Genomic DNA, 25358 nt, shown 5'->3' with positions numbered 1-25358 from the left:
GGCTCCGCTGAACTCCCAGGCTTTCACTCTGAACCCATCCAAGGCAAGTTGAAGGTGATTGAAGAAAAGTACAGAGATCCAAGCAGTGGCCACTAGAAACAATGGAACAAAGGCTTACATATAAAATAAAATCACAACAACACGTATTCTGGAACCTAGATTTAATTCAGAGGATTTTCTCACGTCTAAGCAAGCACTGCTCCCCCTAAACCCTTGCAGCTTTTACAGCTAGTCCGACTGTGACCCGACTGTCAGGAGACAAGCACACTGCCAGTTTGCCTAGATGAAGCAGCCAGGTGTTTCTTTGCACTCCATGACGTACCAGACCAATCCTTCGTCTTTATTCTTAAATAGGACACGCCCCTGCGGTTTCTGTCTTCCGGGAGGTTTCCTCTTTGTCAGATTTCCCAACCTCTCACTTTGCACTTGGGTCAGCGTGCCTGCAGACAGGCATCCAGCGTGAGACGTACAACACACAGCTTGCCGGATGAGGAGATCAGTGTCAGTTACCTCCTGTCTGCAAGGAACATTTCTGAGGCGTGGCACCTCCTGGTGATCTGCCTTAACCCCAGGATATTAAAGGCATAACTGTCAGTATCGATACATAACTCCTGACATATTCTCCGTACCGGGGGCTACTGGCTCATGGTACAGATCTGACATGCACCCCTTGGTGAACTACCATGTGGAGATCAGCCCCAGGGGATCCCTGTAAAACCCCCTGTACCCCCTGCCATTTGGCACCAATGGCTCTCTGGGTCACACACCTCAGTCTGCAAACCCCGTCTGTCCCGGCTCAGCAAGGCGGGAACTGGAGCCAGGGCCCTGCTATCGTGCTGTCTGCAGTGTCCTGAGAGCGAGGGCCAGCCCAGGGCAGAGTGCTGGGAACCAAAGCACAAACCCCAAAGTGTTTGAGATCTAGACTGAGATTTCACCATCAGTGATCAAGTGCGAACTCCTCAGGTCCTGTCACAGCCTAACCCGGGACACACAGTCCCTGTGGTGCTCAGATCTGTCTCACCATCCGGGTGAGCCGCTTTTGTGATAGAAAGTCCCTGACACCTAGAATCACAGCAACGTTCCGGTTACCCCTAGTCCCAGAGGTCCAACCACTTACCCCAAGTCAACTGCACCTTAGATCTCACACCAAAGACAGACAACGCTTGTAGCCAATCTTATAATGAACAATATGAAGATTTATTATCAGCAGATTGATTGTAACTCCTGTGTGTAGATATGATTACCTGCTTTAATAACAATCTTCAGTTTCTAAGGTAATGGACGTTTCTATAACAAGCTCCATGTGTCCTTTAGGGCTAACCCACGCTAAGCAGCTGGGATCTTGCTTACAGCTAGAAACAACTTGTTTCTCCCCCGCAACCTTCCCGGCACGTCCAAGCAGCGCAGAGGTAGATACGGTTCCTTCTTGTTAATGTTTGTATCCCACCTCCTGCCTTGTGCTCTGAGCTGTTGGAGATCAGCACTTCACACACGTTAATGCCGCTCTGCTCTGGTGTTACAGTCACAGGCGCCAACACAAACACTCCAACATCACCTTACAACGTGGGATACGGTGTCAGAAGCGAGATTAATCCTGCCGCAGCTCACACACATTCAATACAGGCTAAGCACATTCCTATCATTCTAATAGCTACTTTGGCACATGGGTGAGCCAGCCTGATCCCAGCTGTGTGTTTCTGTGACCCATGGAGCCACGGGGACAGTGGCATGAGCTGGCACCTGGTCTGCCTGTGTCACACCTACCCACTCCCTGCCCTCTTTTAAACCACCTGGCTCCACACAGGGACCAAGCAGACATCTCTCCCCTTACGCCTACATACCAAGACTTGGGCAGCTCACATTCCAGGGTGCAACCAGACCAGCGAGGGGCCCTCACCCCTGCCCTGCACCCTTGGGTGCCTTACACTGCCTTGCTGAAATAGCTCCCAGCTGAGCCCCCCAAACAGACTTCCAGCATGTAAGCCATGCCCTGAGTGGGTGAGACTGCAGCCTGGCAGTCACACTTGGGTTACACTTGCCAGTTACCAGCCTTGATTAGTAACCCCAACACACTGGATTTCCCCCCAAAAAATGTATGTTCTAGGCTGCCCAACCGTCTCCTGGACAGTCCAGAGATATTACGGCTGTTTTTCCTTTAAAGCAGCAATACACAGCAACAACGTTCACCACAAATGGAGTTACCCAGACAATTGAATGTAAACCCTCTGGATTGGATTAAATAATAAAACAAAAAACAAAACAAGACAGGATTTTCAGTGAGTAGGAGCAGAGGCAATAAATAAGGTTCCGGCACTTTCTAGCACTACAACAAACGATGCTGGATTCACCGACAGTTTTCTAAAGTAAAAGCTTTCCTGGGGTGGTGCTAGGACAGTGAAAGCTGAGGCTGGCGTCGTGGCTCTTTCCTCAGGCAGAGTCCCTGGTGCAGCTGAGGCTGGGCTGAAAAGGCTGATTTCAGCAGTTTTACTGGCAGAGGAAAGAGGTAGCAGAGGTGAGTGTGCAAAATGTGCAAATATTTGGTTTGGGGGAAAACTAGAAAAGCCGTGTTCTGCCCAGGGATGTTCAGCCCATTCCCTGCTCTTCTGCAGTGGATCAGACGGGATGTTGAAGAGAGATCACTGGCAGGTGTTTCCAGCACGAATCCTACAATACTCTTGTTATGAGCCGTCATCTGCAGCAGCCTCCTTTCCCTTTGTGAACACATCGGGTTTGGTGCAGATCCAGTATTTCTCACTGGTGCACAGTGAGCTGCTGACCCTACCCAGATCGTTCAGATACGCGCAGTCACCACGTCCTCCTCTTACCAGGAACCTGCAAGACAAAAGCTACAGAGCTGGTGGCAGGTGGGAGTTGGGCGTTTCCCGTCAGTCACGGACAGGGGGAGACATTCCCGCAGCGCAGGGAGCTGCTGCATTCACAGCGCTTCAGGATTCCCCTTTCTGCAGCAGCAACAGGCCCCAGCCCAGCCCCCGGCAGAAGGGGGCAATAGAAAGGGGACAGTGGGGCAGCAGGGCCAAGAGAGGTTCTAAGATCAACTGGCCTCCATGGAGCCTTTATGCTGGGTGGATATTTTAACCCCGGTTCTTGCCTCCACCCTCTCAGCTGGGTTTGGAGAGGCCCCTGCAGGCCCAACCCACCTAAACTGCCCCAGGGGGAGGTTCCAGGCGAGTGTCAGCAAAGTGAGGAGCAGTAGTAACACCACACAGAAGAACTGGGTGCAGGACACCCTGGGCAGTTCACATCAGCTGTCAGGGCAGACTGGGCTGGGTCAGGGCTGGAGTGAAATGCCAGCAGTGCAGAGACTGCAGCACAATCCCAAAGGCCATTGTGTGACCCCGGCCATTCACGCAGCGCTTCCCCTGAGAGCTGGAGGCCGGCGAGTCAGACCTGGGAACAGGGCAGGATCCAGGCAATGCAGGGCCACAGGCAAATTCTGCATCCCCCCGCCCCGGTCCCATCCTGGCCACAGAACAGCCACATGCTGCACTGGGAGAAGGCCCAGCACCACTCCTTGGGCAGGCCAGGACCTCCCCTCCCACAGATCACCAGCCTCTGGCTCCAGGTGGGCTGGGGTCTATCCCAGGGAAGGGAGACTGCAGGCTCCACCCACCTGAGCAGATGGCTGTGGGCAGAGGAGGGTGGGAGGGGGGAATGGACATGACACCAGCTTCACCCCAGCAGAGCTCTGATGGCAACGATGCAGACCTTTGGCTGGGCTGGGTCCCCACTGGGCAGCAGATTTCAGGGTTAACACCCCACTGAGATGCATGGAGCAGTGCCCCCTCAGTGCTACTGGCTCAGGCTTTCGGCAGACTCAGGCAGGCATCGCTGGGTCTGGGGGAGGCAGGGCGGGTTTCAAAGCCCAAAAGCCCACACAGCTATTTTAGCACCGTAGCACTAGCTCCAGTCTGTAGCCCAGCTCTGAGGCTCGCTGCTGTGGGTTGTTTTGCAGTGTAGACGTGTGATGAGTGCTCAGGACATTAACACAATGTCTGCAGTGTAGACAGGCTCCTGCTGGCTCGGCTTGGCTGAGTGGCACACATAGCCGTGTGGCTGTTGTTGCACAGGTGGCGGCTGGCATTAGCCCATCAGTCTTTGACCCGAGGCACCTGGCAGGATTGGCTGCCCAAGATGGCATCTGTGCACACCACCACACTGCTAGCTGTGCCTGTCTGCCCGGGCTGGGGGCACGGTACCAGTCACAGTGCAGACAGACTCCCAAGCAGCCTGGCTAACAGATGCCCCATGACACAATCACAAAGCCAGGCTGCTGCCTACACCAGGGCATTCTGGCTGGAAGACGTGACAGTATTTGACTGGGATCAAACAACAGGTCATCCACTGACCAGCTTCCTCAGCCTCCGCTGGGCCCATTTCCCAGCTTCTCACCACCACAAAGGGCTTTTTTATAAAATGCCGTTCAGCTGTTAACACACCAGAACAGCTACAGTGGGTCAGAGCAAGGGTCCATCCAGCCCAGTGATGTCCTGTCTGCAGACATCGGCCAGTGCCAGGTGCTTCAGAGGGAATGAACAGAAAACAAGGTTACTTACCAGTAACTGTTGTTCTTCGAGATGTGTTGCTCATATCCATTCCAGTATAGCTGTGTGCACGCCACAGTGCACGGTTCCCGGAACTTTTTTCCCCTTAGCCGGCTCCGTAGGGCTGGCTCCGGCACCCCTGGAGAGCCGCGCACATGCCGCAGCACTGCCGGCCCCACGCCCCCTCAAATCTCTTCTTTCTGCCAACTGCGACAGCGGGGATAGAGGGCGGGTGTGGAATGGACATGAGCAACACATCTGGAAGAACAACAGTTACTGGTAAGTAACCTTGTTTTCTATCTTCGAGTGATTGCTCATGTCCATTCCAATATAGGTGATTAAATAGCTGTACCTTGGAGGTGGGTAGGAGTTACCCGTGAGCTGCCCGCAGCACGGCTCTGACGAATCCTACGACCTCTCTCGCCTGCTGAACAATGGCGTAGTGGGACGTGAAGGTGTGCACCGACGACCAGGCGGCTGCTTTGCAGATGTCCTGCAGGGGCACGCTCTCCAGAAAAGCCGCAGAGGAGGCCTTAGCTCTGGGTGAATGCGCTGTGAAGACACCCGGCAGCGGCACATTCACCTGCTCCTAGCAGCACTTGATGCAGGATGTGATCCACGCGGAGATGTGCTGGGTGGAGACCGGTGATCCTTTCATCCGGTCCCCCGCCCACGGCGAGGAGCTGCGCCGATTTCTGGAACGGCCGTGTCTTCATGTAACAGGCCAGGGCTCGTCTCGTGTCTAGCGAATGCCATCTCCAAACCCAGACCGCGCGGTTTGGGAAACACAGGGAGATCAATCGTGGTTACAGTGAGGTTCGGAAACCAACCCACATGGCCTCCACTGCAGTTTATCCGTACAGAATAGTGTATAAGGGGGCTCCGAGGTCAAGGCCCTAATTTCGGAGACCCCCCAGGCTGAGGTAATGGCCGCCCGGAAGGCTACCCTCCACGAAGCGCAGCAGAGGGCGTGAAGCCATGGGTTCCAAGGGGGAGGCCCCTATGAGTCTCGAGAGGACCAGGCTGCTATCCCAGGGAAGCGCCGGGTTGCGGACCTGGGGATACCGCCTCTCCACCCCCTTGAGCACCCCGACCAACGTGGGATGGGAGAACGGGGATCTCCCTGCTAGCGGGTAATGGAGGCCAAAATAGCTGCCAAGTGGACCGTCAAGTAGGCCAGCACCAGACTCCGGAGTACTCCCGGGTCACCTGCGGAGGCAAGAGGCTGGCGGAATGCCCCGGGACTCTGCCCAAGAGGTAAACCATGGCCACTTAGCCTGGTACATGACCTGTGTAGAAGGGTCCCTGCTGCCCAGCAGGAGTTGTGGGACCTGCACCGAGCAGACCCCCCTACCTCCGTCAGCCACAGAGCCTCCAGGCCATAAGTTGCAGGGAGTCCAGGACCGGGGGCAACAGGCCACTGTGGTCCTGGGAGAGACGGTCGTGCCGCCTTGGGAGCCCCATGGGCGGGGCGAACGAAAGGTCCAGCAGCATGCTGAGCCAGCGCTGGCTCGGTCAGGCCTGAGCAGTGAATATGACATCCGCCCTGCCCCTGTTTATGTTCAATAAGACCTTGGGCAGGAGTGGAGTGGGCGGGAATGCGTACCTGAGGGTCCCCGTCCCACTACTGAGGAACGTATCTGAAAGCAACCCAGTCTCATGACCCCGGCGCAAGCCGAGCCTTGGCACTGCGCATTCCAAACCGACACGAACAGATCCCGTTGGGGGACACCCCACTTCTGGAGGATCGCAGTCACTATCCCTGAGTGCAGCGACCAGTCGTGGCGGGGTAGAAACGACCTGTTGAGGCGATCCACCTCATCACTCACCCCCATGAGGTGAGATGCAGTCCAGAGGAGTCGTGCCTCATGGCAAAGCCCCACGGACGGGTAGCTCCCTCGCCGGGAGGACGCCCCTCCCTGCCTCTTCATGTGAAGTGGCTGCAGTGTTGTCCGGCAGTGCCTGCACCACTCTGCCTGTCAGGGATCGGAGGAACAGCCTGCACGCTAGGCGAACAGCTCTCAGCTCCTCCACGGTGACCTGCAAGCACGCTTCCTCCCCCGACCAGAGCCCCCGAGTGCTCAGGTTGGCACCCATGTGGGCTCCCATCCCACATACGAGCCGTCGGAGCCTAAGGTGACCGACGGGATCAGTTCCATGAAGGGAACGCCCTTCTCTACTGCCCTAGGGAATCTCCACCAGTCCCGGGAGGCTAGGACGGGCGGGGAACCAGACCACCCAGTTCAGTGGGTGTTTGCTCGGCCCATATACCGAGGCCAAGCATGCCTGAAGCAGCCTGTGTCTCGGGCGAGCTAGCCTCACTACGTATGTGCAGGCTGCCACATGGCCTAACAGCAGTAGGCAGTGCCTGGCTGTTGTCGTGGGGTATCGGTGCAGCTGGGAGATGAGAGAGACCAGCACCTGAAAACATGGCTGATGCAGGAAGGTTCTGGCCTGGGGAGCGTCCAGGGTGACCCTAAGGAACTCTATGCGTTTCACTGGGGTCAGTGTACGTCTGTTCGTTTATGAGCAGACCCAGCCTGCTGCACGTGGAGCAGCGTAAGTCGCGCTGACCTGCACTGGGAACCCGGACCTACCCCCTATCAACCAATCGTCCGGGTAGGGAAAGATTTGCACACCCTTTCGCCTGAGGTGGGCCGCCATTACCGCCACGCAAGTTGTGAACACCCTTGGAGCCGAAGGTAGGCCAAGGGGCAGGCTGTAAATTGGTAGTAGGAGCCAGCCCCTGTTGGCTCCGGAGGATGGACCCATGAAAGTATGCGTCCGTGTAGGGCGAGGGCGGCATACTAGACTCCTGGATCCAGGCATTCTGGATAGATTGCTGCACCTCCTGGACAGGCCTGATGGCAGCAGCCATGAGCACGTCCTCATGGAACTTGCGGGGGCTATGGCCCTACCCGCCGCGGCAGCAGCGTCGTTTGACGTCTGGAGCGCTGCCTTAGCCAGCGTGAGTCCTCCATGCAGGATGGCGGAAGCCAACCTCAAGGTAGGGGCCCACTATTGCGCAACTGCTGGTGTGCCCCGAAATCCCTCAGTAGCGCCATGTGGTCCCCGGAGACTGCCTTGTCCGGGAAGGGGTAATAGGACTACCGAGGCAAGTCTTGCGGGTGCTCCCCTTGCCGAAGGGGTGCCCCCGTAGGGGGGGGGTGTCTCCATGGGGTCCGACTCCTCAACCAAGGAGTGGTGTTTATGGGCCTCAGACTGTGCCAGGGCATGGACTGTACCCCTACTAGCACTTTTGCGGCCTGCTTGGACACCTTGAGGGGGCGTCGGCTGTTCCGATGACTGCCCCCCCCCGTGGGACCTGAGCCGTCACACAGGCGGCCGTCCTAGGTCCCGGGTGCCCTGTTTACACTGGGGACCGTGCGCCAAAGAGCCCTCAGCCTTGTGGAGAGCCACAGCACAGCATGGAGTCCCAGTGCCATGCGGACCCCAGCGCCGCGTGGAGCCACGGGGTGGCTGCAAGCTCCGGCCCTGCTTGGGGCTGTGGTGCCAGCAGAGCCCCACCACCGACAGGAGCCCCCCTGCCCTCGGGAGCTCCGGCCCGGCTTTTTTTTTTTTTTTTGTGGCTGCAGCGCCGCCCAGGGCGGCGGCGCCCGAAGAAACCCGCTGCCGCAGGGAGCTCTGGTGCCGACCCGCTGGGGGAGCATCCTCGCTCTACCCCTGGTGGCCATCTGGCGGGAGATCGTCCTCCCCGTACCGGGGATCTCCACCGCCCTGCGGGGGGACCCACGCGGGCTTGCGCCGGGACCCCAGCCCCTTCTCCCTCGGCGGGGGCGGGGGGGGGGGGGGGCGGAGGTGGCATAGGCCGGCCAACAAGGCTCATGCCGCCAGCCTCCGCGTTGGCAGGGGCACTCTCCCCCTCCGAAGAGTCGGGGGTGGACCCCTGCTCAGAGATGCAGACCCGGAGGGGACTCGACGGGTCGTGGCTGGTGCATCTCCGTCCTTGACCCTGCCCGTACCCACGGCGCAGGGGAGTGTCTGCGCTCCATGCGCTCTTCTCGTCGTGGGCCCGGGGGATGCTGCTCCGCGCCGAGTGGAATCCGGTGCCGACAGTGCGCTCCTCACCGAGGGGGAGCAGGACGACCCGGACACAGAGCGGAGCGCTGCGCTAGGAGCAAGGCTTTAAACCTGATCTCTCTGCTCTGCTCTCTGATTAAAGCCTTGCGTATCTTACTCTTGTCTGCTGTCCCCCCAGGCACTTAAGGTACCGAGTGCGGGGGAGGGACACGGGGTGGGGGTTAAACCCAGGCGGCCGGGACATAGCCTGGCCACCTTAAGTCCATCAGGGACTTCTTACTAACTACAGCACTTAACAACACTTAAACTAACTAGGTACTTCGACTAACAAAGAGTTCACAGAAGGGGAAGGCACGTGCAGAGAGCAAGTGCTAGTTCCATCCAACCTTCACGGGCGGAAAGAAGGGACTGGGGGGTCTGGGGCCGGCAGTGCCTCGTGCTGCAGCATGAGCGTGGCACTCCAGGGGCACCAGAGCTGGCCCTACAGGGTCTGCTAAGGGGGAAAGAGTTCCAGGAACCGTGCACTGTGGCGTGCACACACCCATATTGGAATGGACATGAGCAATCACTCGAAGATAGAACAGGGCAGTTATCGAGTGATCCATCCCCTGTCGTCCAGTCCCAGCTTCTGGCAGTCAGAAGTTTAGGGACACCCAGAGCATGGGGTTGTGTCTCTGCACACTGGACTAATAGGAGCTGGCAGACCTGTCCTCCATGAACTGAGCTAATTCTTATTTGACCCAGTTATACTTTTGGCCGTCACAAAATCCCCCGCAACAAGTCCACAGGCTGACTGTGCTGTGTGAAGAAATACGTCCTTTTGTTTGTTTTAACCTGTTGCCTGCTAATTTCACTGGGTGACCCTAGTTCTTGTGTTGTGTGAAGGGGTAAATAAAACTTCCCTCTTCACTTTCTCCAGACCAGGCGTGATTTTATAGACCTGAATCATAGCCCCCCTTAGTCATCTCCTGTCCAAGCTGAACAGGGCCAGTCTTTTTAATCTCTCTGAGTACGGAAGCTGTTCCGCCACCTAATCAATTTGTTGCCCTTCTCTGTACCTTTCCCTATTCTAATGTGTCTTTTTTGAGGTGGGTGACCAGAACTGCACACAGTATTTGAGGTGGGGCCGTACCCTGGGTTTATAGAGAGGCACAAGGATATTTCCTGTCATATTCTCTCTCCCTTTCCTAGTGGTTCCTAACATTCTGGTGGCGTTTCTGCCTGCGCTGCACATGGAGAGGATGTTTTCAGAGAACTAACCACAGTGATGCCAAGATCTTTGAGTGATAAAAGCTAATGCAGACCTGGTCTACACTACAGCGCTAGGTCGACGTGCGGCAGTGCTGCAGACACCAGGGACTTCATGGAGTAGGAGAAAAGAAGACTCACAAGTGGTAGAATTCGGTGCCATTGGTCCATTTCCAGGGCTGCCCCGGGTCCCTCCGGAGGCCGATCCAGTGGTCAAATTTCCCTTTGTAGCGCGCCATGAAATCCTACAAACAGCAGAGGGAGAGGCGGGGTCAGAGCCCGGACCCTGCTGCTGCCCCAGGCTCTGTGCAGGGAATCCCAGTCCTACACTGACGGGCTGTTTCCAGGGGGTGGCTGGGGATTTTCTCCTCCCTCTGGCACAGCTCTGGGTAATTCAGTATTAACCCTCCCACTCCAAACAGCTCCCAGCACCCCAATTTCCTCTGGGCTGGGGCAGCTGTTGGGCACCTGTCGAGAGGTGATCCCCGCGGTACATTGCCTCTGGCCTCGCAGCACGAGGGGGGTCACAGCTGCTCCTCGCCCCGCAAGGGCAGAGCCCAGCTCCTACTGCAGCAGCAGCCACTGAGGCAAGGCACAGTCCATTGCAACTAGCGTCTCTTACCATGTCCTGCCCGTTGTCAATCCCAGCCAGGGAGGCACCCAGTGAAGAGCAGTGCTTCTGGCTGAAGGCCCAGTCCCCTTCGCCCTCTGAGAAGTAGTAGCATTTCCCTTGGTATCCGATCCAGCCGTCTGGGCACATATCCGGGCATGCAAGGGGCCCCAGATCAGCTGACAGATGCTCACATCTCTGCACTGAGAATGAGACAGTAACATGGTGTGAGAGCGGGACCTGCAGCCCGGCCGTGAGGAGAACACGGGGAAATGAACCCTGGTGCCCCAGGCTTCGGAGACTCTTCGAACCAATGCCAGGTGCTGGGGGTGTGAGGGAGCCAGGAGCACACTGGGAATCCAGCCCCAGAGGGGGGTTACCTGACCCTGGTCTCACTCTCTCAAGGTCACATTCAGTAGGGATGCAGCTGACAAACAGCCCCTGGTTGGAGGCCCAGCACAGAGAGCTGGGCCCGGCTCAGTGCTACAGCAGGGGTGGGCAGGGGCCAATAATTAAGGGGTAAGATGCTGATGTCAACATGATCTGCATTTTGCACCACACTAACACTAACACCATCGCTGGTTTTAAACCTTCCCCTGTGGCCGGGACACTCGTGTCTGGGAGAACGTTAGCAGCTGTGGCCATGCTGATGGAAGATAGAGCAGGTCGTGCACAAGGCACGTACGTCCCTGCAGACTCCATGGGGCAGTGCCCCGCACCCCGTGTGTGAGCACTAGTCACAGAGCAGGGCAGTCGGTGCAGCAGATGCTTCATGGTCCTGCTCAGGGTGTGATTTGTGTCACTCATTTCAGGGAGCAACGGCAGCTGCGTGGGGCACAATTACACACGCTGTGCAGAGCGCTGGGCATGGCAACACACAAGCCCCTCGGAGAAAAGCTGCCAGGCCGGCTGGGCCCCTTCCAGTATTGCCTTGGGGGGACAGGGCACAGCAAGGGCCTTTCAGTCCTGGGAGCCTCTGACTGGTGCCATCTCCACCATCTGACCCACTGCGTTCTGGGGGGTCCCTGCACCCCCAGCTGTGGAACCCCCAGGTCACAGATCTCACCTTACGCTGTGTGAGCCAGCGCGGCCCATTGCAATAGCCAGCCAGGACGGCAGGGAGCTGGGATTCACAGCCCCCGTGTAGAGGGCAGTGAGGCAGTTACATCAGTGCAGACCCTGGCACAGACGTGCTGGAGCAGCGTGTCCTGCTCTGGTAACTTCCTGCAGCCAAACGAACCAGGGCAAGCCCCTCTCATCTACGTTAGCTGCACCAATTGAAGTGTATCACTGCTGCCACAGCGCCACAGAGGTGCCAGTGCAGACAGACCTGGACTGATCCCCTCTCCCAGCTGCTAAACCCTCCTGGGGAGCCACTGATCAGATCCCAGGACAACAGCTAAATCCCAGCCCCGACAGTTTTACAGCCCCCCCATCCCCAGGCTATGGCAGATACAGCCGGGTTCACGTTCCCACGAACAGCCGCCCTCTGAACTAGCCGCGCTGTCTGGGCAGGCGGGGAAGCCAATAGCGCTATGGGGCCCTGCCCGGCCGAGGTCGCTCCGTGGTGGGTTTCTGCACTGCGGTGATGGAGGTGTCTGTGCTGCGTTCCACGGCTCAGCGCAGTCACTGCAGCAAAGCACCTGCCAGCCCGGCCAGGGCATGACCCGGGGAGGCAGGAAGGCCAGGCTGGTGCCTCAGGGGGACACGCTGCAGGCAAAGGGCCCGGCTCACTGCAGCCCTGCACCTTGCCCCGTCAGTCACCAACACTGAGCATGGGAACAAGTGACTGTGCCTGGGACACGGCAATAGCCACTGGGACCCAACGTGCTGAGAGATCTGCTGGGGGAAGGAACGTGAGTCAGATCATCCTGACACAGAGCCCAGGTGCAGGGACTGCAAGGGGCAGGAGGAGGGTCTTGGAGGAACATCCCCCAGGAATCCTCTGTCCCAGGGGCGGGACAGGCCAGGAGAGACGCAACTGGGGGGGGGGGGGGGGGCTGAGAACTCACCTGCCAGGACAATAACAGTGACGAGGAGAGCTGGGGACACGAGTGCGAGGGCGAGTGCGAGGGCAATGATACGTTTCCTGCCGTTACCGTGAGTGGCTGAAAGAGAAAGACCCGTCAGCCAGGGCTGAGAGGACCCGTCTCACTGATGGCCCCAGGGCTGAAGCTGCCCTAGAACAGTGGTTACCCACCTGGGGGGCAGGACCCCCTTGAGGGGGGACCAAAGATTCCAGGGATCCATGGGGCTTCCGTAATATTGACGTCAGTTAGCCCCCGAGCTCTGCGCCAGGTGCAGCAGCCCCTCCCTCCCCCGCCCCATATTGTACCCTGCATTGTTACCCAGTGGAGGGGAAATGGTTAAGTCTTCTTTTGGGGGCAGGGCAGCACACAACGCGTGGTGTTACCTGAATGTCTGGGCTGCAGCGAACAGGATCATTAAGGAATTGGTTGAAACCAACCCAGAGCAACGAAGGGCCAAAGAGAGAATGGAAAAACCTCACTGAGCCCAGCACTGACAGCTGGCCAACAGCGCCCTAAGGAGGTTTTCCTCCCACTTCTCAGCAGAGACGCTGAGCCCAGACCAGCCTGAGGTCGAAGGACTGAGCCATGATCAGACGGGGATAAAGTGTGAGCCCCTGGAGGACGCTGGCTGCCCTCTGCCGCCACTGACTAAGCAGGGGCGTGCTAGTGGTTTGCTCTGGCTTGACCAGGCTGACGCTGCTTTAACCTCGCTGTCTGTCTGCCAACCGAGAGACTTCCAGGGCCGTGTGCAGGTGACGAACAAACCCTGCCCTGTTTTGAAAACGCTGCCTGTGTCACTGCCAGTTCCTGCCGGGTGCCCTGGTCGCTGGAGCGAGGACAAGTCCCTGGGCAGGAGTCTAAGGCCTTGCCTAGGGCAGCACTGCTGCCGGCAAAGCCTCCGTCGCTCAGGGTTTTTTTTTTTTCACATCCCTGTGACAAAAGTTTTGCCGGCAGAAGTGCCAGTGTTCGGTGTGGGCTAGCACAGCTGGAGCCCAGGGACTCAGGCTCAGAGGCAGTGAGGCCTGTCACCTACCGAGGTGACCAGATGGCAAGTGTGAAAAATCGGGATGGGGTGGGGGGGGGGGAAAAATAGGCAGCTGTATAAGAAAAAACTTCCAATAGCGAGACTGTCCCTGTAAAATCGGGACATCTGGTCACCCTAGGCTACCCTGGAGGGAGGAGACCGCTTAGCGGTCTGGCAGCTTGAAGGGCTTCCTCAAGAGACTGGGTAAACGCTGCACAGTAGCTCTTGTCCAGGGATCCCTGTCACTGCCTCTCACAGGTGTCCATGAGGGGTTGGGGGAGCCCCCCCCCCGCACCCAAACATGCACCCTTCCTGGAGCCAGCCCAAGTAGAGAATCCTAACGGGGCAGCAACCAGGCAGCAATGGAGGGAAGGAAACACTAACACCCCCCCACACCCTTCTGACCACATGAACGTTCAGAGGCCGCACATCCTGGGGTTTCCCATGGGCACGGTCAATGCAGCTTCTGGAGGTTAGCCCTGAGCTGCAGAGCCTGATGGTCACTTGGTAGGTTTTTTTGGTCTCCCCTCTGAGTATCTGCTGAAAAAAATTCAAACCGGGGACAAGCCTGGCCAAGGGAGCACGAAGAGGGTTACACAGCATTAAACCTTCATCCAAAGATGCCAACATCAGACCTCCCTTGTCAACCTGGTACCCAAGATTAGTGACTAACTCTCTCCCTGTGGTGTCCCTTACGGACTGTGCCTTTACACATTACCTGGCAGTGAGGGGACAAGGGAAAACATCTCATGTGTATGGAAATTCTGGATGTGCCACCGTGATACCCTAGTGATGGCACAGATAACTGCACAGGGCGGTGGATGGAGATGATGTAGTGACAGTGGCCATCTCAGAAAGGCCGGAGAACCCGGGGAGCTTGGCAACAGCCGTTCTCAAGGAGGCAAAACAGCAAGGAGGAACAACAGGTGACTAAGCGATTTCTGGGAAAGGAAAGAAATTCTCCAGTGTGAAGCCTGCCCTGTCTCTCCTCCTCATCCCTCCCCCAAAAAGAAAGATATGGCCACAAAAAAAGGTAGGGTGGATAAAAACTGGGTGAACGAATAAATGTTTAATTAATTGGATTTTTAATAAGTTTTTCTTTTTAAAAATAAACCCATTTTAAATTAAATCTGAATTTAATGTACAAAATGTAAGGCCTAAAATTATGTCTTAAAATATTTATTTAAATATGCTGAATCCATGAGCCTTTATCAAAAACTTGGAGAAAAAGGCTGCTTTTCTGTAGAAAGAAGGAATCGGGGGAAACTGCAGAAAGATAACTACTGTATTGCCGATGGTACTGAAATTCAGAAAGAGCATCAAGACGTTGAAGACAAACGCCCAACAACAAAGTTAAATCACAGGCAGTAAAGAGGCGGATGAATCAAGCACTTACTCCACTTCATTTTCTTGCTAATATTCTCAACCTAAAGTACCTAGTTAAGCACCTGGAACCAGAGTTTGTTAATGTGGTAAACCAGCTTTTTGACAGCCACAATCTCTTCTGCAGGCCCAGAAAGAATATTTTCTTCATTCAGACAATTTATTCAAAGTTGTGAAATCAACTGGGAGTTGAAAAAGCAGGAAAACTTAAAAATGAGCAGGGATGGGAGGGGATGAAATCTACGAATTTTAAAAATAACTGAAGAGACTTTGATGCATTTGAAAGCTTTCCAACCCAGGCTAACCTGATAATCCATTTAATTCACTGATTTCAGTTAGTCCCTCAGTTTAATATGCCATTTAATTGTAGACATGGAACATATTTTGATAGGAGAAGTTTACGTATCCAAGACGTTTAGAGTTGTTGGGTTAAATACATTTCATCTGCTGTTGTGTTTAATTAAATTCCAGTTACCAGCCTAATGTAGTGTGACATCGATCATGAGCAAAAAAGTTAATTATCTAGAAAATAAGCAACATCACTCCCCATTTTCTAATGTACTAAAAATGCAGAACTAATAAGAATCTCAAAATATTAAGCCATGTAATTATGTGAATAAATGGCTACAGTGCACACTCTTGGTACATCTTTTTGCTACCCAGATCTAGTGTAAAGACTCTGTAGTTGTGCATCCAGATGTTGTGATGGTTCTATCAACCAGTAAGAATGAAGCTTCCTTTAGAAAATAACTGAAGAACCAATGGAAAAGCTGATCAAAATCAATAATTTAAACAGAGGCTTTCCCCTTGGTGATTAAAGGCACCTTGATTTAAATCTACCCACCCTGTGCACTGAGAACTGATTTTGTGGGGATGGCTGGGGATGGCCACAGCAGGAGATTTGTTAGAGGTCAGGATCTGATTTCCTCCCCACCCCCTCCTTGTATATACTCATGTAACCAAACAGACAGTAACAATCAGAATTACGTGGGCGTCAGTCTCTGTTGGTGCCCCCCCCCATTCTGTGGCCTTGTCTCTCATTTGTTCCTCTTTTCTTGCTAACTGCATTGATTTGGCTCTGGGACTAGCTCACGGCAATACAGAGCCTCTGTTACACGGGCAGCAGGGGCTTGCCTGAAGAAGAGGTGAAGCTCTGCAAGGCATCTGCAATCCTAGGTCCTCTCACTGGGCCTACAGCCCCTGAGCACAGCACCCCTTCCCTCCCCCATATTGAACGCATGATCTTCCCCATTAGCTCCTCCCCAGACAGGCTTTTCTTCATGGCCCATAGGGTAGAACCTCAGAGTTACGAATACCGGAGTTACAGACTCACCGGTCACCCCACACCTCATCTGGAACCGGAAGCAGGCAATCAGGCAGCAGCTGAGACAAAAAAAAAAAAGAAAGAAAAAAGCAAACCCCGCACAGCGCTGTGTTAATGTAAACTACTGAAATATAACAGGAAAGTTGAATAAAAAGACATGACTAGGTCAGGAAACTGTTTCCGTGCTTGTTTCATATCAATTAAAATGGTGAAAAGCAGCAGGTTTCTTCTGCACAGTAAAGTGTCTAAGCTGTGTTATGTCAGTGTTCAGTGGTAACCTTTTGGAAGAACCATCACGTTTGTTCAGTTACAGACATTTCCCAGTTACGAGCAGCCTCCATTCCCCGGTGTTGGTAACTCTGCGGTTCTGCTGTACCAGGGTAATGCAGGGAGTGACATCCGGGGCCCTCTGTATTGCCCGGCCCCCCGTCATCATTCTGCTGCAATTCTGAGAGTCTCCACTAGGGGCAGCATTACACAGCACAGCCCGCTCCTGACTCAAGAGCAGAATTAGGTCAGTAACTCCAGGGAGCTGTTCCAAGGCCTGTGCAAACACTAATGGGTTATCAGTTCTTTGCACTGGTGCAGAACCTGTCACCCGTAGATCTCAAGCTGCTTTCCAGAGCAGGGTGAGCATGTAACATCCATCTCAGAGAGGATGAAATTAAGGCAGAGGCAATAACCAACTAACACCCTGCCATGTTCACATCATCAGTCAGGGGCAGCCCTAGGACTGGAACCCAGGATCCTGACTCAGTCCTGTGCTTTAACCAATACACAGCTGTCTGCCAGAGCTGGGTTTAAAGTGTGTGCTCTGACCACTACACCTCACTCCCCTGCCCTGGGAAAAGAACTCAGGAGTCCTGAGGACCAACCTTCTGTTAGTCCCAAAGTGAATCAGGAACACTCCCACCACTGCACACAAAGCAGCGACTCCTGTCCTAGAAGTCAAATTGTGTGTTTGCTCTGCAGATCCTGGTGAGCCCTTTATCCCTGCACCTAGGGCAGAGGGAATGAAACACACTGCTCCTGCCTGCTTGTCTGCCCCACAGCATCCCAAGGGACATCACATTTCAAAGTGATTCCCTGCTCCAGAAAGGGAAATGCCATAAAAAAGGGGGTTGAGTAGGGATGTTTTTGCCTCTAATAAGAAACATGATCGGGAAAGAGATGCAGGTCTGGGGAGCCTCCTCTCCCCCTCCAAACATTTTTCAGTATGTGGGGGTGGCACAGCTGTTGCCGTGAGATTTGGACACATTGTCCATTCAAACTGAAGGCGGATGAGTGCACAGCAGGGCCCTGACCTCGGATGGTCAGCTAGGCACTAGCACAGTGCAGACAGTTAGGTTTCTAAATCTCCTAGACACTGCTGTGAAAGTCTCAAACCCTGTTGACAACTCTCACATTATTTTAGGATAATTTCGTGTTTTCCAAAACCCAGCTCCTGAGTTCCTGTAATTAGAGGAGAATCTCCACTTTCCTTTAAAAAGTGAAGCTAAGTTTCCAGCTTTTGTGGATGCAGCGAGAAGTTGGACAATGTGACCTGGTTCCACCCCACGGCTCAGAAACCAGAAGTTAAAAAGAAAAAAATAAACCAAGGTTTTTAAATCCCCATTTTTCGAGCCCTGGCCCATTTCTGGATGCTGCCAGCTGCCAGCACTGCCCGGGAGCGGCCCAGTGACAGCCTGTCCGCTGTGGTCGGTGCAGGGGAAACTGCCGTAACACACTGCCGGGGTGACAAACGCGCACAGATGTCACGCACTCAGTTCTGAGTTCAGGTCTCTGCCCCCCACCCCCAGCCGTGCGCCGCCGCAGGGAATTACGGTTTCCGAGCCTGGGGCGGGGCCGCGCTGATCTCGGCTCGTGCCAGCGTCTCACACTCGGCTCTGTTCACAGCGAGACGCCGCAGCCGGGCAATGCCCGTGACAGCCGAAGAGGGGAACCCGAGGGTGGGTTGGAAGGAGACGGGGGGGTCGGGCCGCGAAAGAGGGAGACCAAACGCCGCCCACATGGCCCTGCGCTGCTGTAACGCAGACGGTCTGACCCGTCCGAGCGGTGCCGGGCGAGCCACACCTGCTGCCCCGGGCCGTGCGCTAACCCCTGTGCAGCGCCGTGCACACACGGCAGCTGGAGCCGCAGACAGACGCTGACTGGGGCCGGGCAAAGCGCCCCGAGACCCGATGGCGGCTGCCCCGGCCCGACACACGCAGCCCGCGGCCTGGCCCCCCTCCCGGCTCCGCTCTCAGCAGCTCGGCCCGGGTGGGAGCAAAACCCCCAGAAACTGCCCGGGCCCGTCCAGCCCTTCCCCGGCCCGGCCCGGCCCGGCGCGGGTATCCCTAGGGTGGAGCGTGTCCGAGCCCGCCGCTGTCTGTGGGGCTAGATCCCCTCGGGGTCCGTGGGGATGAGGACCGCCCAGCCCGCCCCGCGCCCGCCTGGTTCCCCCCGGCCCGGGTATCTGCGGGGCTGGGTCCCGGCTGGTGCCGCTGACAGACGCTCACTCACCCCTCGGCGGCTGGACACGGGTTCAGAGCGCGACACGCTGGGCCGCCCGGGACCCGGTGCTGCGAAGCGCGGCAGGCTCGGCCCCGGACACCATCCAACGGCTGAGGAACAGCGTCTTAAAGCGAGCTCGCCTTGCCAGACACCCTGGAAGCGGACCGGCAGTGGGGGAGGGGCGGGGGAGGGAAGGTTGGTTTGTGGCGTCTAGTTCCCGGCCCAGCAGCCCAACCCCCGCCAGCGGCGGCGCCATCATGATTAAACCCCTTCAACGCCACCGGGTCCCTCCGCCCCCGACGGGCTCCAGAGACCTGCCCCGCTACGGAAACCGCCCGCCCGGGACACGCAGCAGCGGGTGGGACTAGATCAGCAGTTCTCAAACTTTTTAAATGGAGCCACCCCTGGTCTTTTGTGTAACAATTGCACCCCTCCCCCCCTTTCAGAAAAAAAACAGGGCCTACATTTATATCAATCAACAACGGCAGCTGCACAACCCAGATACGTGTGGGGGGTGCAGGGCTCCCCAGGGTGCAGGGCTGCGCCTGCTGCTTGTCCGCTACGGAGCTCCCCCAGGGGGGAGCCGGCTGTGTTGAGGAATGGGGGAGGGGGAAGGGCTGTTCGGCCAGTTCAGCAAGACACACACGGGAGTGAGGAAAAGCCTTCGCCCTGGCTTCCTGTTCCCAGTCTTCACCCCAGGTGTGCAGGGCCCGTCACGCCCCCAGCCCGCAGGAGGGGGCAATAAAATAAAGCCCCTCTACAGCCTGCCCCCCAGCCCACCTGCCCCCAACGATGCACCTGGCCTTGCCCCAGGACCGGGAACACTCTCTGTGCCTGCCCGACCCTCCAGACTCTTCACCCAGGCACAGCTCAGCTGCTGCCTCCCGGCTCACGCTGCTGTCTGCTCAGCTGAACCCCTGAGCCGCCAGGGCTCTCCCCTGGATCCCTGCACATGTGTGAATCCCAGCCCCACAGCATCCCTCCCTGTAACACCCTGTCCCCACATGCATAGCCCCCCCCCCGCAGCAAACACGATACATCTGTCGAACACAGTACACAGCACCATTACAGATCTTAGTCACTAGTGCACTCAGCATAAATACAATTACTAGATGTATTATTGTTTTCCACAAAAAAAATGTGCACCTCCCCCCCCCCCATGACCCGTCTCGTGCCTTCCTATCTCCCCCGTTTGCAAACCGCTGGTCTAGATGACCTCCTGAGGTCCCTTTCCAATCCTAATCTTCTATGATTCTATGATCAAGTTCGGGATCTCGGTGTAAACACACGTTTGCAGTGCAGACAATGCCTGGGAGACTCCTACCTCCAGCCCGTCACTTCTGTTTGAGCTAGAATTATTTGCAGCACTGAAGAGCCGCTGACTGACCGAGATTAAACACACACAACAGTTCCCCATTTTATCTTTGTGCACTGACAGCCTCTGTCTAGTCAGTTTCACTGTGGTCACTTTCACTGCTTCCCCCAAAACAGCATTCACCCCACCTTTGGGAGCTATGCACTGCTTCAGGAAAATAAAATCAGCCATGTCTTCCCCCTCCCGCATCTCTATTCTTAGAGACCTGATCATCTTTATTTATACCTCTGTACCGCTCTAACTAGTGCTTCATACACATCCCCAAGGGCAGGGGGGCATTTGAGTGCACCCCACCCTCAAAGACAGTGACCCTGAACAGAACCACCGCGGCTCCTTTAGGTGCTTTTATGATGTCGGTGGGAGCCCCTCCGACCCCAGGCTGCCCGGCAGCAGGTAAGTCCCGGAGGAGCCCGGCTGGGCTAGGGCTGGAGGGGGCGGGAGGTGGTTTGGGGGCCCTGGCTGGAGAATTGGGCACCCTGAGCCCCAGCAGCACCCCTACCCTAAGCCCCCGAAGGGACGTGCGGGGGCAGCCCCAGAGCAGAGCCGCGACAGAAGCCGGGCAGGGAGCAGCCCCGAAGCTGGACAGGCAGCTGGTGAGCGCCGCCGGGCCACTGGTGGGGTTGGGGGGGGGGGGGCGCCGGGCCCGGCCCAGCCTGCAGCCAATGGCAGCCGGTCCCGATCCTGCCGCCAGGCCCCTGCACCGCCCTGCAGTCCCGGTCCCGGCCTGCCGCCTATCGGCCCCCAGTTCTGGAAGTGGGGCCGGGCTTCCCCCATGTGGCTTCCCCAGGCAGCGGCGGCGGCGCTTTTGCTCCCGGCTTCTGTCCGGGGCAGGTCCTGTCCCCGCCCAGACAGCGGCGGCGGCGGCAACTTTGCCACCGCCCATCACCCTCCTCCCTGGCTCTGCCCCAGGACTTACCTGCTGCCCAGGGTGCTGGTCGGGGGGGGGGGGGGGGGGGGGGGGGGGGCTGCAGCGTCGGACCGACACCGTGCCCCGGAGCCAGTGTAAACGTGTTAAAGCAACCCGCGCCCGCCGCATTTATAGTCGCCGCCGCCTCAGTACGCTTCATGCCCTGGGGGAGAGGCTGCTCGCTGATTGGCCCGGCCGGCGTGGGACCGATGACGCTGGAATGTAGGTTACTGCAGGTCACCGAAATGTGCTTTTCTGGGGGGAGGGAGGAAGCGCAGCAGCTGTGAGTGAGTCACGTGCCCCATGACAGGTCCTCCCCTCCCCCCCGGCACAGCAGCACCCCCCCCCTCCGAAACTCGCTCAGCGGCCCCAGTAAGAAACACGTGGCCATGGGGCCCCTGCCGCTCAAAGGTTGGACCCCTGATGTCAGGTTCTGAGCGATCAGCCGGGGGGGGGGTGTGTAGTGAAAACTGTATGTCATGAGAATGTGTGCCCCCGCACTGTTTCTCCCATTTAGATGGCAGAAGAGTAAACCTGTGACCACCGCATTGTGCGCATGCTCACCGCATTCAGCATTCAGCAAGCATTCAGCAAGCAATGACACACAAAATCACGGGAAAAAGTGTGCCCCCGCTTCTCATAGCCTGTATCACTTTTTCCACTGGACCTCTTCTTCACATTCCTGGACACACAAAATCACGGGAAAAAGTGTGCCCCCGCTTCTCATACCCTGTATCACTTTTTCCTCTTTTCTCTTTCTACTGGACCACTTCTTCACATTCCTGGACACACAAAATCACGGGAAAAAGTGTGCCCCCGCTTCTCATACCCTGTATCACTTTTTCCTATTATCTCTTTCTACTAGACCACTTCTTCACATTCCTGGACACACAAAATCACGGGAAAAAGTGTGCCTCCGCTTCTCATAGCCTGTATCACCTTTTCCTCTTTTCTCTTTCTACTGGACCACTTCTTCACATTCCTGGACACACAAAATCACGGGAAAAAGTGTGCCCCCGCTTCTCATAGCCTGTATCACTTTTTCCACTGGACCTCTTCTTCACATTCCTGGACACACAAAATCACGGGAAAAAGTGTGCCCCCGCTTCTCATAGCCTGTATCACCTTTTCCACTGGACCTCTTCTTCACATTCCTGGACACACAAAATCACGGGAAAAAGTGTGCCCCCGCTTCTCATACCCTGTATCACCTTTTCCACTGGACCTCTTCTTCACATTCCTGGACACACAAAATCACGGGAAAAAGTGTGCCCCCGCTTCTCATAGCCTGTATCACTTTTTCCACTGGACCTCTTCTTCACATTCCTGGACACACAAAATCACGGGAAAAAGTGTGCCCCCGCTTCTCATAGCCTGTATCACTTTTTCCACTGGACCTCTTCTTCACATTCCTATCTCTCCTTCCCAATTGTATTTGTACACATCACTTGTCCCCATGTAAGATCCTTTCCATTTTCCTCTCTAGGATTTCAGTTTTCCCTTTTCTTTGTTTGTATTTGCATTTGTGATATGTATTTACCTTGATCCTCTACTATGGTTTCTTTAATTCCCACAGGGGTGTTTCATGTTATAATGCTCTGGCCCCTATTTCCAAGCAGTTCATCTATATTAACTTCTTGTTCCACATCAGTGCTCAACTTACTATTAGAGCACAGATTTCACCTCCTCTAGTGTGTTTCACGACTACCTGGCACAAGAAGCTTACATGTAAGGTTTATGGAAATCTTCTCTATTTATCACATAGAAACTCAATATGTGGGTACTTGTAATCCAAAAGTTTTATTACATTCTTTACTTTTATACTGTCTGGTGGGTGGGAGTATATTCCTACTGCTATATTGCCATTAATGCAGCATGGAGTTGCTATCCAGAGACATTCTGTGGTATATTTTGTTAATTGTACAGTTTTCCTTGATTGTGTTAAATGCTTTCTTTCCAGTAGAGCCCTTCCCCTCCTCCCCCCACCGACCTTTTGTCTTATTACAATTCTTTTATTCCCTGTTATTTCTTTATCCCATGTCGAAGTTTCAGTTTCCCCTATAGTATCAAGAATTTTTTTTTAACTTTTATTGTACACAACTGTATAGAATCAAGAACAATGAGTTCTTTTAAAAGTATTCAAAAACAGGTACGTAAACATATGAATTTGAGTTATGAACATTTTCTTTACTCTACTGGCTTGAACAGTAATATCAAACTTTCCTATTCTCCATTGATATGCCAGATATGTCACTCCAACATAACTCAACATAACTCCAACATAACTCAAAAATTTATTTTGAAACAACAGTTATACAATGTATGAACTATGCACACTTTTTGCACTTGTACTCCTTGTGCTCATCATGCAGTATTTCTTCATTTATTCCTCCAGGAATGCAGAGAATATGTGCCCACCTCTTACAGGAGTCACACTGGACCTGTGATAAATAATAATGAGAATATGAATGAAATCACTGGCCAGACAATGAGAAATGTAATTTCTCTTGACTGGTACTACTCCATAAATAATGTTTATTATATGTATAATCATTACTGAGGAGATTGCTCTCATCGTTGGTGACACAGTACTGCACACGAATTAATACAAGAATACTGAGCCTTAGGTAGGGTATTGAGTGCGGTGTATGTGCAAGTCTTGTGATATTGCTCCATCATATTAGTTCGTGTTTTCAAAAAAACCGAACGTAACTTACATATTTGCTCCAACATGGAGTGTGTCTGTGTGTGTGTGTGTGTGTGTGTGTGTGTGTGTGTGTTCCTGAGATGTCAGTAATATTTCGGTCATGTAGACATTGAGCTGTGCCACAGACAAAGTGGAAGGGAACCCCCCATGAAATCCACAACGGCTACAGCTCAGAAGCAACCCTGAACTCAGCTCTGTACACCACTCGCCACACAGTGGATGGGCACCTGGCCTGAGATAAGCATCCCTGCGCTGCTGAAGGCCTGCCCCATCCCCAGCCAACCCGCCTCCATTACCCTCAGTTCATGAGGTAGGGTGGCTTGAGGTGGCTCCTGTGTCAGAGTAGATGTAGCTTGTTAATCAGCTATCAGTACATTTGTATTATTAATGTTATTATGTCATGTACTGTCCTTACTGTTATCGTCATATGTTCTTATCGGGGTTCTTATTGCTTATCGCTGCTAGTGGTGCACTTGTTTTACCTACTGTTACTGTGTGGCTTGTAGTCAAAAACAGTAGCAACCACATAAATTATTTCTTGTTTCTTACCATCATGCAATCTTTCTTCTGTGTGCAAGTGATGAAGCTGCAGTATATGCAGTAGTCCTCCACGCTGTCTGAAAAATCAATACAGGTTTTTGTAAGGATGCTTACGTTGTGACCTAAATGCTACATATACACATCTTGTCACTTAAGCAACAGGTTCTAAAATATATTCGTTTGTACTGTATAAGAATATTTTTACTTTGCAGCTCAGAATACTTTTCTCGAACTCTCACTATACTTACTGCTGGTGGATCTAACAATCAAAGTACATATTCGTGTTCTGTCAGGAGGAACAATTCATCGCATCCACATTGTACAGCTCTTCTACACATTATTCAGACACTGTCACCATGACAGGAGCAAACCTGAGAGATACCCACTGAACTATTCACATAATAACCACTTACATTCCCGTTGTCTTACCATACCCTGTGTCCTCAGTCGGTATACGTAACACAGTTATTACCTGACTCCTGCAGTAAACGAATTGCTATTTTTCTTCGAAAGGTATTCATGGCCTCTTCCGTTGTTTCCACGGTACTGATGTCTTCTTCCGCTAAATAACTTTCTGCAAACTATGATAACTTTTATTTAGAAAATACATCATTATAACACAGCGATACAAGTTATTATTAAAACTTTGTCTTCAATACCCTTAGGATGAGTGGTCCACAGTTGTGCCCATCACTTTGTGCCTTGTGTTCCAGCACCTTTGTTTTCCAGCCTATGGTGACTTTACTTCTGTCTCTGAACAGGAAGGCTCTGAATTGGTGGAGAGAACAATAGCATGATGTATCACTGTATCCTGCTTTTCCTCATCCTACATATGTAGGACTTCTTTCCTTCTTGCTTTAGTGAATGCTTTCAACAGGTTCATACTCACATAGATACATTCCTTTCCACGTGATCATGTCAGTTTTACGACACCTACCACTTTTTCCCCTGTCTGCCATGTGGCAAACAAAACATTATGTATCATGCTACATACCCACCCCTCTTTAAGGAAGCTACTATGACAATATTACCCAGGTAGTTACTGTTCTGCAAAGTACTGTCACACGTATAGACACTGTGACCTCTGTACAGAATTAGGTTCTAATCACCTCCA

The 25358-nt window shown here is 54.3% G+C and overlaps 1 pseudogene; it reads right to left on the bottom strand.

Annotated features, from left to right (window-relative positions):
- Nucleotides 1-1175: 1175 nt before the first annotated feature.
- LOC137146702 (C-type lectin domain family 2 member E-like) lies at nt 1176-16642 on the bottom strand (annotated as a pseudogene).
- Nucleotides 16643-25358: the final 8716 nt, after the last annotated feature.

The sequence above is a fragment of the Emydura macquarii genome, unplaced genomic scaffold (assembly GCF_026122565.2).
Source record: "Emydura macquarii macquarii isolate MOO-44397 ecotype Brisbane River unplaced genomic scaffold, CSIRO-AGI_Emac_v2 contig_469, whole genome shotgun sequence".
In the NCBI taxonomy this organism is placed as follows: domain Eukaryota; kingdom Metazoa; phylum Chordata; order Testudines; family Chelidae; genus Emydura; species Emydura macquarii.
This window is presented reverse-complemented; position numbering and strand designations above follow the sequence as displayed.